Raw genomic sequence first — 12328 nt, forward strand, 5'->3', positions numbered from 1 at the left:
TTAACTACCAGTGGTAGGTAGTGTTTGGTGGACTCTGACTGCTCCAGCTCACAGAGGAGGCTGTCTTGTTGGGTCAGAGTTTAGACCACTGGGTGGGTCTCTTTGGTTTCACATGATGTCAGAGGAGTACTCACCGGGCTCATGTCCTTGGCTGAGGAGTCCTTTGCGCCTTCCGCGGTACCTGCTGTTGGGCAGTCTGTGTCACACTCCGGAAGCGTATCTATTGGCAGTGGTTTGCTCACTTTGGTCCACATTGTTTGATCACCATAATCTATAATCACGTCGAAGCGATTTATAAAGTCCTGGCCAACCAAGAATGGGAATGAGTCAACACGAGACACGTGTACTGGGTGGTACAGTGTCATTTTGCCAATCTGCATGTGAACCATTGCTATAGCTGTCAGGGTTGTTCTCACCTCTGAGAGACCCTGCATTTCTATAGCACATTCAGAGTGAGGTATTATCCTGTTAACACTGGCAGCGGCCGTCCTCAGCTCCTCGAACAGTTTAGCTGACATAATTGTTATGTCTGCCCCACCGTCCAAGAGTGCTTCGTGTGTGAGGACACCTTCGAGTGTTACTGACAGGTACGCCTTTTTGGCGACCCCCCTTCTGATAAAGTTACACAGAAACCTTTTGGGTTTTTTTCTGACGCTTCTTCACGCGTTCAGCCTTATCTGTGTACTCTTGGTTTGTCTGAACCGTCAGCACAGCAGAAGCTGTTTCTGAGTGTTCAGCCTGCGATGACTCGTCATCGTTTGTGTGTGTGTTTACCCCCCCCTTCTTCTGATGAGGGGTTGTTTGAGGCAACAACAGCAACGTCTTGGTGTGGTCCACCGACATCTGTAATGTCGTCATTCGCGCCCTCAGATGTAATAGGGATTACATTACTGCATAGTGCTCCTGGTTGGGTTCCCGTGTCAGTGTGTTTCAAAGTTTCTAACAACCTGCGTATTTTCTCTGTCTCTTCGGAGCTCAGAGGTGTAGGGCCTTGTTTCTGGAACTTTTGTGATTTTTTCGCCTCGGTTCGTTTCGTCCGAGGTGGGGGACGGTCAGGTACGTCTTTCGGGGGTTCCTTTACGTACTGCCCCTGATGATATGGGTTCCCATATCTTTGCGTCCTACGCTCACCCCTTTTACGATAATCACGTTCATCCTCTGATAGAGGAGCTTTTTTGTCCCAGCGCGCACCTTCAGGACGCGGTTTGTTAGTTTGAACAGACTGTTTTCTCTCAACTTTCTTAGGAGGAGGCGGCGAGGCACGCCGTCCTTCCAGTTCAAGAGGGAGGGGTTTAAACTTTACACTAGGAAACACTTCTATGGGCGTCTTAGCATGAGGGCATGCCTCAAACACATTCAGAGCACACTGTTTAATCTCACTGATGGATTTTTCTCTGAAATTTGCCATCATTTGTACTGATCGTCTAAAATCAGTGTGGAGATTTTTGCTGAAAACAAACTTAAAACCTTCCTCTTCCTCCATTCCGGTTTCATTTCTGTTACCAAAATAAGCTTGGAAGATTCTTTTGTAATAAACTCTTGGATGTTCAGTTTTACCCTGCGTGACCTTGTCTGCAGCTGGGAAACCAGCAGGTCCCGTGCAGGAGTCGTACTCTCTGATCAAAGTTTCACACAGAAGGTTGTAATCCCTTCTCGTTGCATCAGGTAGACGCTCGATGAAGGTGAACACCTCTCTGTCCGAAGTGAGCCGTATCAGACTGATCTTATCCTCAACCGTAGCATTAGGATAACCTCTCAATCTGAACTCAAGATCTCTGAGGTACGCTTTTGTTCCAGATGAGCCCATCGGTCCAGGTACAAAGCGTTGTACATATTTTGAGATTTTTTGCAAATCATCCATTGAAGGAGACAGTATCAACGGTCTCTCTTGTGTGGTTGGTGGGGCAAATTGGTGAAGGTCTGCCCCTACCACCCGAGATGGGGGTGGGGATGACGGAATGGTGTTAAAAGTAGGAGGTTCAAGTCGGTGCAGATCCATCCCTATCACCCGAGATGGGGGTGTTAGAACGGGGCTAAGAGTAGGAGGTGCAAGTCGGAGCACGTCTGTCCCTACCGCCCGAGACGGGTGTGTGGGTGACAGAATGGGGCTAAGAGGAGGAGGTGTAACAGCATCTGTCTGGGGTGGTTGTGGCTGACCCGGACCCTGACCTTGTTCGTCTCTGAGTCCCAGACCAGCTCGTCCCACGTCAGAAATCTTGTTTGTTGCTGTGGCTAGATTCTCCTCACAAGCTTTCAGGCGCTCCTGTGATGTCTGACATTCACCTTGTAAATGCCGACAATGATGGAGCAATACCGCCTTTTCCGCTTTGCAATCCTCCAGCTCCTTTGATGCGAGCTGTAACTGTTGTTGTAGCACATCGTTGTCTAAACACGCGGCTTGGTACACACGGTCTTTATCCCTAATCCTCTCCTCATATGATTGAGCCTGTACTGACAGCTCAGTCTTTGAGAGGTCCCTCTCAATCTGAACTCTTTCTTTCTCCAATGCAGACTCATTCATCAATCCATCACACCTCTCCTTTTCAGATTCATATCCTCTGGATAGCATGACATTTCGTGCAACCTGATGGTCCAATTCCGCTTTGAGAAGCAGGGAAATTCTTGCTAACCGTACACGGCTCGATTTTGTATCCTCTGACACTTTAGCTCCTTTTGTCAAACTTAGCAGTTCTTCATCCCTTTGATTTTCATTGAGGTCTTCTAATTGCTCTAATTGTCTACCAATAATTGAATTTGTCAAAATATGTAAAGCCGTTTGGACGGCATCTTGGGAGTGCAAGAGGTCAGTGTTTATGCCTTCATCCTCCATTATCTGCTATTTAAAATTAAATAGTAGAATGTGTTGTTTTAGGTGGTAAGATAAAATCAGAAGAGTCTCACTCTTCTGATATATTTACTCTTATTTAATGATCTAGCAATTAAACGTGTATTATCTCTCCAGCAAATGAGTAAACTTTATCAACTCTGTGAATATCTTAACCGTATATTTTAAAAAGTTTCTAATTTTTCATTTTGTACCTTTTTGTTTGAGGAATTCAGTGAATGAAAAACGTCCTGGTAAATGCCTTTCTGCATAAATACCTGAAACACTTTTTAAATGCAAGATAACAGTGATTATTCAGCTTTGAGGAACGTTTATTGACTCAAAAATGCCTTACAGAAAGAAATAAGTTTAATTCCACTCAAAAATAACCTAAAACGAAGTGAAAACCTGTGATCTCAAGTTTCCCAGGAGGTGGCAGCATAACCTCAATTTATTGCAACCCAGACACTGTTAGTGATGTCCAGTAGGAGTCGCTATGACTTCCTGTAGCATCCGGTCATTAGCTGTTAGCTTAAAATTAGCATCGGCTAGACACGGTTAAAACCAACATTTCTGAACGGATTTTTTACTCAAACGTGGCAAACTTTTAGCAATTAGACTTCGAAGAACTAGCAGCTGATCAGAATACAGCTTTTAAAGTATTTTTGAACTCTAAAAAGCAGATTTTATTCCCTATGAAAAACGAGTTTTCATTTCCGGGTCACGTGACTGAATCCACCAATGACAGAGCAAGACGGGGTGACTGACACGTCTCTCCGCCAATGAAAGCGTTACACAGCAGCTAACTCAACCAATCACGGACCGTTTTTCCAACTAGCATGTTACTGTTAGCCTGAAAAAATTCGACAACTTTTCGCCTTTTAAACTGTCAAAATGCACCAATTTCTGCTAAAAATGTAACGAATCAACTCTGAGCTGCACGGAGTCGGCGCCCCGGCATTAAAAACGTCTTTCCCACCATTTAAAACAACCCGGTCGAACTGTTCAGAACCGAGCCGGAACCAGAACCGAACCTCCGTCCGGACCACAGTTTAAACAGAGTAAAGCGTTTCCACACAAATCCAGCTTAGTTACACATAACAGACGTACAATTTCAGCTTTCATAAAGACATATGACTCACAATTTCAGCTTCAAAACATTGCCAGCGTAAACATGCAGAGTCAAGCTCCAAGCGGCGCAGCTTCAGCTGCGTTTCAGCACAGCTGATTCTCCCTGCACTTCTTTTTCATGCCAACACGTAAAATCAATCTTCACACGAATACACAGTCCATTTATGAACACGTCACGGGCCACCAATATGTAGATGAACAGATGCTGAGATATATTCATCAATTAAAACGGATTCTTCATTTTTCTGGACTGAATAAAACGTGCATTGAATTTAATGAAATGTAACGTGAGACGTCATTTATCTTTGACCCATCAAAATGAATGTGGTCATTTATTTTACAGAATCAAAGTTTAACATCAAACATTTACATTAATTTGGCAAAATATGAAAATAACAACATCATTAATCAGCGAGCTGTACAATTATGATCAATTATCCACACGGCGGTGGATGAGAACTTTGCTTCAGACATTTCTAAAAATTATCTGTAATGATTTTAGCAGATAGGAGAGTTTAAAGATGGAAAGATGGAGTTTAAAGGAAGTAAAAGATGGTGTGTGAGGGGGAGTGTTGACCAGAACCGACACTCTCCATTCGAACCCAGCTTTTCCTCGGTACGCTCGGTAGTAAACTTGACTCGTTACCTCTCTGAAGATGAATCAGCAGATACGGAGTTCCAGTTAACGCTACCTGTCCAGCGTCTCCATAGGATGGCTGTGACTCGTCCGAAGTAGTGACGAGATTCCGTCCGACACAAGCTCACCTCAGCAAGTGGACTTCACATGAGTGGAGTCCTTCAGAAGTTCCACTCAGAGGTGGAAGATGTTATAATCCAAACTCGGAAGAGCCTTATCATGGCTGGACTTCTGTTCTCCCAAACAACTGGAGCTGCAAACTCTCCAGCCGACTCCAACGGCAACTCACAGAACAACGACTTCACAGAACTGCGAACATCTCAGAACTGAGAGAACTAGGAAGTACCGGCATTTAAAGGGCTCTATTTCCGGTATATTTGAGAGTTCCTGATTGGTCAATGTCGACCAGACAGGGGTGTGGTTTGTGACGTAAGAGGTTACTAGAAGTCAGAAAACAGCAAGAATTGTTATGGAACAGATTAAAACTGTTCTCAGAGACAGAGAGAGTTTTGTTTTGGCGAGTTTGGAGAAACAGGTGCCAACTTCTCTGTTGACGTCTGAGAGGATGTAAACAAGACAGTTGTTCCAACACATGTCTGCTTCGACTCCTGACCTTGGAAAACGCACACTTGCTCATTCAAAGACAGAAATCAGAAAATGCATAAAAATCTGTAACAGGCCTTAACATGAATTCTACTTTGCATAAGCAACTAAAAAATCATTGTTACTGTTTTACAGTTAATAAAATTGATTAGTTCACTGCAACATCTAAAATGGTTTGAACTAAAACACTTTGGTTATCAACATTTGTAAAATAGTAATGATAATAGAAAAGAGAGTGTTCTTTCACTTGAATTTTCAAGAAAGAAAGTCTCAGGATGGGTGAACCTGTATTTCTGGATTCAAATCAATGAAATGACAGTTTCTGTCCCACAAGGTTCTTAAGGTCAAGGGTTTTGACCTTAGGCTTAGTTTTGACATCAGGTCAAGTTCACTACAGAAATGTATGGATGCATTAGGGATGTTTTTACCTACATTATGTATGTAGATTGTAAAGAGGGTGGGTCCTAAGACTGAGCCTTGTGGTACACCATTGTTGACTGTTAAATAACTGGAGGAAGTACCATTATGTTGAACACATTGCCTCCGGTCTGAAAGATAGTTAGAGAACCAACCAATGGTGTGTTCCGAGAAACCAATTTCTGAGAGTTTATGACACAAGATGTTATGATCCACAGTGTCAAAAGCTTTAGACAGGTCTAAGAAAAGTGCAGCACAATAATCCTTAGCATCCAGTGCTTCAACAACATCATTAAGAACCTTCAGTGAAGCAGTGGTTGTGCTGTGTTGATTCCTGAAACCAGATTGATGTGGAGGTAAGATGTTAAATGAGTCCAGGTAATTTTTGATTTGAGAGTTTATCAGTTTTTCTAGAACCTTGGCTAAAATGCAGAGTTTAGAGAGTGGTCGATAGTTGTTCAGTGAGGTGGGGTCACCTCCCTTCAGCAAAGGAAGAACCAAGGCTGTTTTCCAAGTGTCTGGGATGGAGTTTTGTCTTAGGGAGAGATTGACGATGTGGGTCACAGGGACTGTGATGATATGAGCAGCCAGCCTTAAGAAATAAGGTGGAAGTTCATCTGGACCTGCAGATTTTTTAGGGTCAAGATCTTTTAACAGTTTATTGACCTCACTGACTGAGAATGGAGAAAAAGAGAAGGCGTGATTAACTGAGGATTGACTTGTAGGAGGGATTTGATTTGTAGAAGTTTGGTTATTAAGTGAAGTGGCTGATTTTCTGTTAGTAACTGTGTCAAATAAAGAACTAGAAGCAACAAAATGTTTGTTTAAACAGTTCAGGATCTCGTGCTTAAAAAATAGTGGAACAAGAAAGATGCTGAAAAACGTACGAAAGAAAAATGGATCACAATAGTGTGAATGCTTCATAAACATTCACGCAATAAAACAAAGTATAAAATAAAACAATCCTTACCTTTACAATAAAAAACAAAACCTTAGAGTTGTGAAGAAGCTGCACTGACTGGACAGCCTGATTTTTACTATAATCTGTCACAAATCTTTAAAATGATGAGCACACAGTGAATCCTGAACAACCAAGTCTTCCTCCATAATTGAGTTAACTGGATTATTGCCTTTAATTAGTTTTCTCCTCCTCATCCTGAGTCAGCATTAAGCAGATGATGTGCTGATTTAACATGTAGTGGACTACATGCACACGCAGAAATCATTGGGCTTTGTATTCATGGGCACATCTTACATTTTGGTGGGTAAATGAATGTTGTGGCAGCTGCCTACTGTTCCAAGGTGGGAATACCCCTGAAAGGTTGACTTCAGTGAAGCCTGTGTGCAGGTTAGCACATGCACAACCAACAAAATCTGTTCCATCTGCTGTCCTTGAATCAGGGATTTTCCTGCTAGCACTAACAGCGAAGCATGTGACCACAAGCTTAGTAATGAACAACACATTTACTTCTAAGGGAATGTGACATGAGCAAGGGGTTACCATGGCAACAGTGAGAAAGTGGTGGTGTTCAGATCTCACAGCAGTGTTCTAGTTGAAAGAGCCTGGAATCATCTGCCACTTCGCAGTTTGTTATCGGTACAACACTGTAACAGACACTGTTGTGCAGCTTTTTGCTGACGTGCAGTGTGTATAATTGCTTTTTGTTATCTCTTTAGGATTTTATTTTCCTGGCATAAGGGGAGTGGGGCGGTTAAGACTAGTAAAAGGTTATGTTAGGGGATTGAAAATACAAATTTTAGCATTGAAACTGCTTATAGATTGTTACAGAAACAGATGTGGTCACGCAGCTTTTTCTAAAGACATGGAGGATAAACAGGAGGGGTGATGCTGGTTACTGAGGAGCAATCAAATGTGTGCTTTGGGTATGAAAAGACTGATCAAGAGAAGTGAAAATTACTTCAAAGATACATTTATAGTCCATTTTTAAGACAGATTTAGAAAGGTATAACCTTAACTTTTTGCAGGTTTTGAGTTTAAACTCAGCTCACAGAAACAGACGTCTTCTTTAGCATTTGTGTGTTTTGTCTGTGTGTAAAGGCAAACACAGACAACAGTGAGGGACTGTAGCTTTGCCAGGTTGACAGGACTGTGCTAAACCACACTGTGCTGAAATGTTGACGCAGGTATTTACTGCCGCATGCCGATGTCATATTTCACCTGGAGCTCTCTGAGAAATATTTTAACTATGGTACCAAGTTGCTCCCTCTGCCACTGCACACGTTGTAGTTACACATGTTCAGAAGGCTCGCCCTCTCTAACCTCTGCACCACCACTCCCTCTAATAAAAACTAGAGAGCATAATTTCCTCAATTGATTGGGATGATCAGGTTACATACAGGTATATATGGTGGTGGTGGCTAGCTTGGGTTTTGACCTGGCAACCCAGTTTTCAGAAAGAACCATTGTTCTGTCCAGATGCAGCCTCACCACAATGGAAGTTGGTACCTCACTTGTGTTTCAAGTTATCATTCCACAACATGTACGGACAGACAGATGGATAGAGAGTATTTCCCATTCCCCTATTTTGCTTTGCGATGGGGATAAGGGCAGCACGGTGGCTCAGTCGGTAGAGATTCCCCCTCTCAAGGAGAAGGTCGTCGGTTCAAATCCTGGCCTGGGACCTTTCTAGGTGGAGTTTGCATGTTCTCTCTGTGCTGCGTGGGTTTTCTCCAGGTACTCCAGTTTCCTCCCACAGACCAAAAACATGCATGTTAGACTGATTGGTAACTCTAAATTGTCTCTAGGTGCGAGTGAGAGAGAGTGAATGGTTGTTTGTCTCGTTTGTCTCTATGTGTCCCTGTGATGGACTGGAGACCTGTCCAGAGTGTCCCCCGCCTCTCGCACAGTGATTGCTGGATTTGGGCACCGGCAACCCCCATGACCCAAAATGGAAGAAGCGGGTAAAAGATAATGGATGGATGGATGTCATGTATCATCCCTGCAAGTCAGGAAATGATTCATCAAGTTGCATCAGCTAAAATGACATAGCCAGACACAAAGTTGCATCGTGTCCCCAGGTCTCTGCTCCTTACTGGGTGAGTGTTGAGAACACCAGATCACTGGTCTCTCTGGGGTTCTGCTGGTGGATCAGACCTGGAATACACCATGAGGAGGACTAGCCAGGAACTGCCCAAGGTAGATGAAAGTCACTGGGACTGCTTCAGGGGTCTGTGAGGGAAACAGCTGATGAGAAGGTGTGCAGGCCATTGACAACCTTCAGCCAGCTTAGACTTTCAGACAAAAACAATGTTTCATCTTCAGTAGTTACTGAAATTTCAACTTTGCTTCTAACAAATTGTAACTGAGCAAACATGTTTCTTTGCTCAAGAATAAACGAAGATGGACATCAGACGAAGACATCAGGATGGGGACCAAGACGAACTGAAGAGTGTCACACAAATAAGCTTGTGTGAACCATCAGCTCTCAGAAGTGTTTTGAGGATCTCTCAGATGTCATGACTTCCCCTCTGAAGTAAACAGTTCCACCTCCAAAACACAGCAGGTGTCTCTGAAGGAAAACTTACTTTCTGAAAAGCAGAACAGAGAAATATGTTAAACACATTATACAAGGGCGTCCGAAGCATCTGTAATGTGGTGGGGACACAATGATGTGTGTAGGTGTGTGTGTGTGTGCATGCGCGCGTAAAAAAATGTGTTCACTAGTGAACAAAAAAGCAGCATTTCACCTAGATTTCCTTTAATTCCACACATTTAAAACTTGTTTCTCACCAAGTTTGTGTAAATTCATCTGTGGATTTTAAAGACATTTTAACTTTAATAAACTTTAATACAGAGCGTCAGATCAGCACTATTTGTCTTTATAGAGAAATAAAAAACATCACCACTGGACTTTTTTTACTTTGTGTTCAACACTACTCATCTAAATTATGTTTCTCATGAAACTTGAGGACAATAAGGTGTGGGGTTTTAAAGACATTTCAACTTTAATGCACCTGAACACACAGCGTCTCTTACACCTGCAGCGTCTCACAGCGTCACAGTTACTGCTAAGCTAACATGCTACAGATGTAGCGCTGCTCTCAAGCGTCCTCCTAACATGAATAGATGTTTATGATCATCCCCCTGGTCAACAACTGCCAGCACTAAGCTGCTAAACTGGCGAGCGAGTAACACAGGTACCTCCACCTCTTCCACCTGTGTGCGTTTTCTGCCGAGGCAAGAGGCAGGTGGAGACGGTGGAGAGTTGGAGGTAACGAGGAAAACCTTGAGTGGAGTTTTAGTAGCTTGAGTATTCTCCTATTAATCAATTGGAATGGATTCTTTCACAAAGAAAGAAACTGCACCGCCGGAACTAATGTTTCATAGTAAAAGTGGGGGGGTCCAAATGAATGGTTTTTTTTTTTATGTGGGGGGGGGGGGGGGGGGTTGTCCCCTTCACATATAATGGTTGTGACGCCTATGACATTATATTTCACATGATTTCATTATAATGACTGAAAACAACAATCAACATCATTCATGTTCACACTTGTTATAATTAAATAAAACAAACTTCATTAATGAATTGGTTTTTTTCTTAAAAGCATAGAAAATAAAGGTAACATTAGTCAGACTGTAGCTGACAGTCCAAGGACAGTAAATGTATGAAAAACATCAGACATTATTCAAATCAAAAGTAACTTTAAATAAAACAATTTGTAGTGAGTCTGGAAGACACCCAAGGGTCAGGGGTCATAGTCAGGGAGCACATCTTCATGCTATATATGTAAATATATTTCATTTACCTTTATTTATACAGGTAGTCTCATTGAGCCACGAGAACTCATTTTCAAGAGAGACCTGTTTAGGGAGAAGACGGGGGTTAAGGGCCTTGCTCTTGGGCCCAGAGTGGGGTGAATGAGGGTGGGGGACAGGCTTCACCTACCCCACACACATTTTTGATCTTGTCGGTACCGGGGCTTGAACCGGCGATCTTCCGATCACAGGTCCACCTTCTATAACCTCTGCGCCACCACTCCCCCATATATTCATCAAGCTGTAAAAAAAATATTTTGACAAATTGTTTTGAATTTTCTGTTTGGTCTTTTGTGAAGACCCTGCAGCCCAGCGAGTTGCTGCAGCACGATGCACCCTTTCTTGACTTGCTCTTGGTGGAAGGCAGACTCGTCTTCCTCTGCTCCGTCCCTGCTTTGCTCTTTTGTCTTGTGAACCTCTTACAGAGCCTCTTTTATTGCATACATTCCAAATTGTTAATGGTGGATTTAATCAGCTGGTCTCTCAACGAAATTGGTAAATTTTTCTCAACAGGTAGTCAGAGTGAAGGAGAACCTTCTTACCTCAACGGAAACATAATTGGATCTATGATAACTGGATTCTGTTAATTGGAGCTGGTGGAAATCTGGATTGTCGACAAATTCGGAAACATCAGCAGCTGTTTAAGCTGCCTGGAATGTGTGGAGAATATGCCAAGCTTGGCAGAACTCAGACTTTGTGCAAACTGTATGTGGTGTTGTATAAAAGCTGAGCAGGCTGATCCTTATCAGGACTGTGGAACTTTCTGGCAGTATCCACTAACACTTGGAAGGCATAAATCTTGGAGAAGTTGTAAGCTCGACTTTGCGTAACTAATCGAATTTGGCTGTTTGGAGTTGCCATGAGTGAATGTACTAGCGAGACTGTAAGGCAGACATGGAAATTTTATGAGTTCAGCCAGACCCAGAACAATGTTGATATCTGAATCTGGACCTGGCCTTGGAAGATGGACCATCTCATTTCCTCCTTGGATGTTATGGAAACAAAGATACTCTGTCCTCTTCCCCATCCACTCTCATCCCCTAAGTCGTGGACCTGTGACAGAGCTCAACCAAACTGGCTGATAAATAAACATCTCTTATCAAGACTATGGCTGGGGAGGGGGGTGGGGGGGCTTTGGACTGTGCTGAGCTAAAAACTCAATGCCTCCACTGGCATATGTCTTATGTCTTTTTATGTTTCTTTTTGTGCTGAGGTCATTTCTGATCTCCCCTTTCCTCATGTTGTCACTTTCCTTATCTAAAAAGGTGGTGCCGCTCGAGTGGCTGCAGCCTAGTTTCCCCATCTAGGTCTTTTTTGTTAATGCACTTTTTAACAGTTCTTAAATGTGTTATACAAATAAATTTGACTTGACTTGACTTTCTAATGATGTTCTGCTTTGAGGGAAGCTAATAGTAGCTCTGAGGTGTCAGATTCTGCAGCCTGCATCTGGAACAGATTGTAAACAGATGGTAAATGGACTGTACTTATATAGCGTCTTTCTATCTTATCGAGATACTCAAAGTGCTTTACACTACAATCTGTGCCTCATTTACCCATTCATACAGCACTCTACTAGATCTATACAAAGCTAATTAAAGAAATCATTCTAAAGAGACAAATCAGAGCTTTAGGTCACATTCATACACTGATGGGACACACATCAGAGGCGATGAGGGGTTCAGTGTCTTGCCCAGGGACACTTTAACATGTGACTGCTGGTGGATTCGAACCCCTAACTCCTGCATTGGAGGACGACTGCTGTAACCACTCAGCCACAGCCGCCCTTGATGGTCAGTACTTAATGTTTACTTGTGCAACATGCAAGTGTGTTTTTGCTCTACGTCCAAACTAAGACACTTTTGTTGGATGAGAGGTGGGATTCAACAGTAACGTCTAGCCAAGAGAACATATTGCATCTGGGGTGAGTTGCAGCCACCGG

This window comes from Nematolebias whitei, chromosome 12 (assembly GCF_014905685.2).
Source record: "Nematolebias whitei isolate Nwh7 chromosome 12, NemWhi1, whole genome shotgun sequence".
NCBI lineage: Eukaryota > Metazoa > Chordata > Actinopteri > Cyprinodontiformes > Rivulidae > Nematolebias > Nematolebias whitei.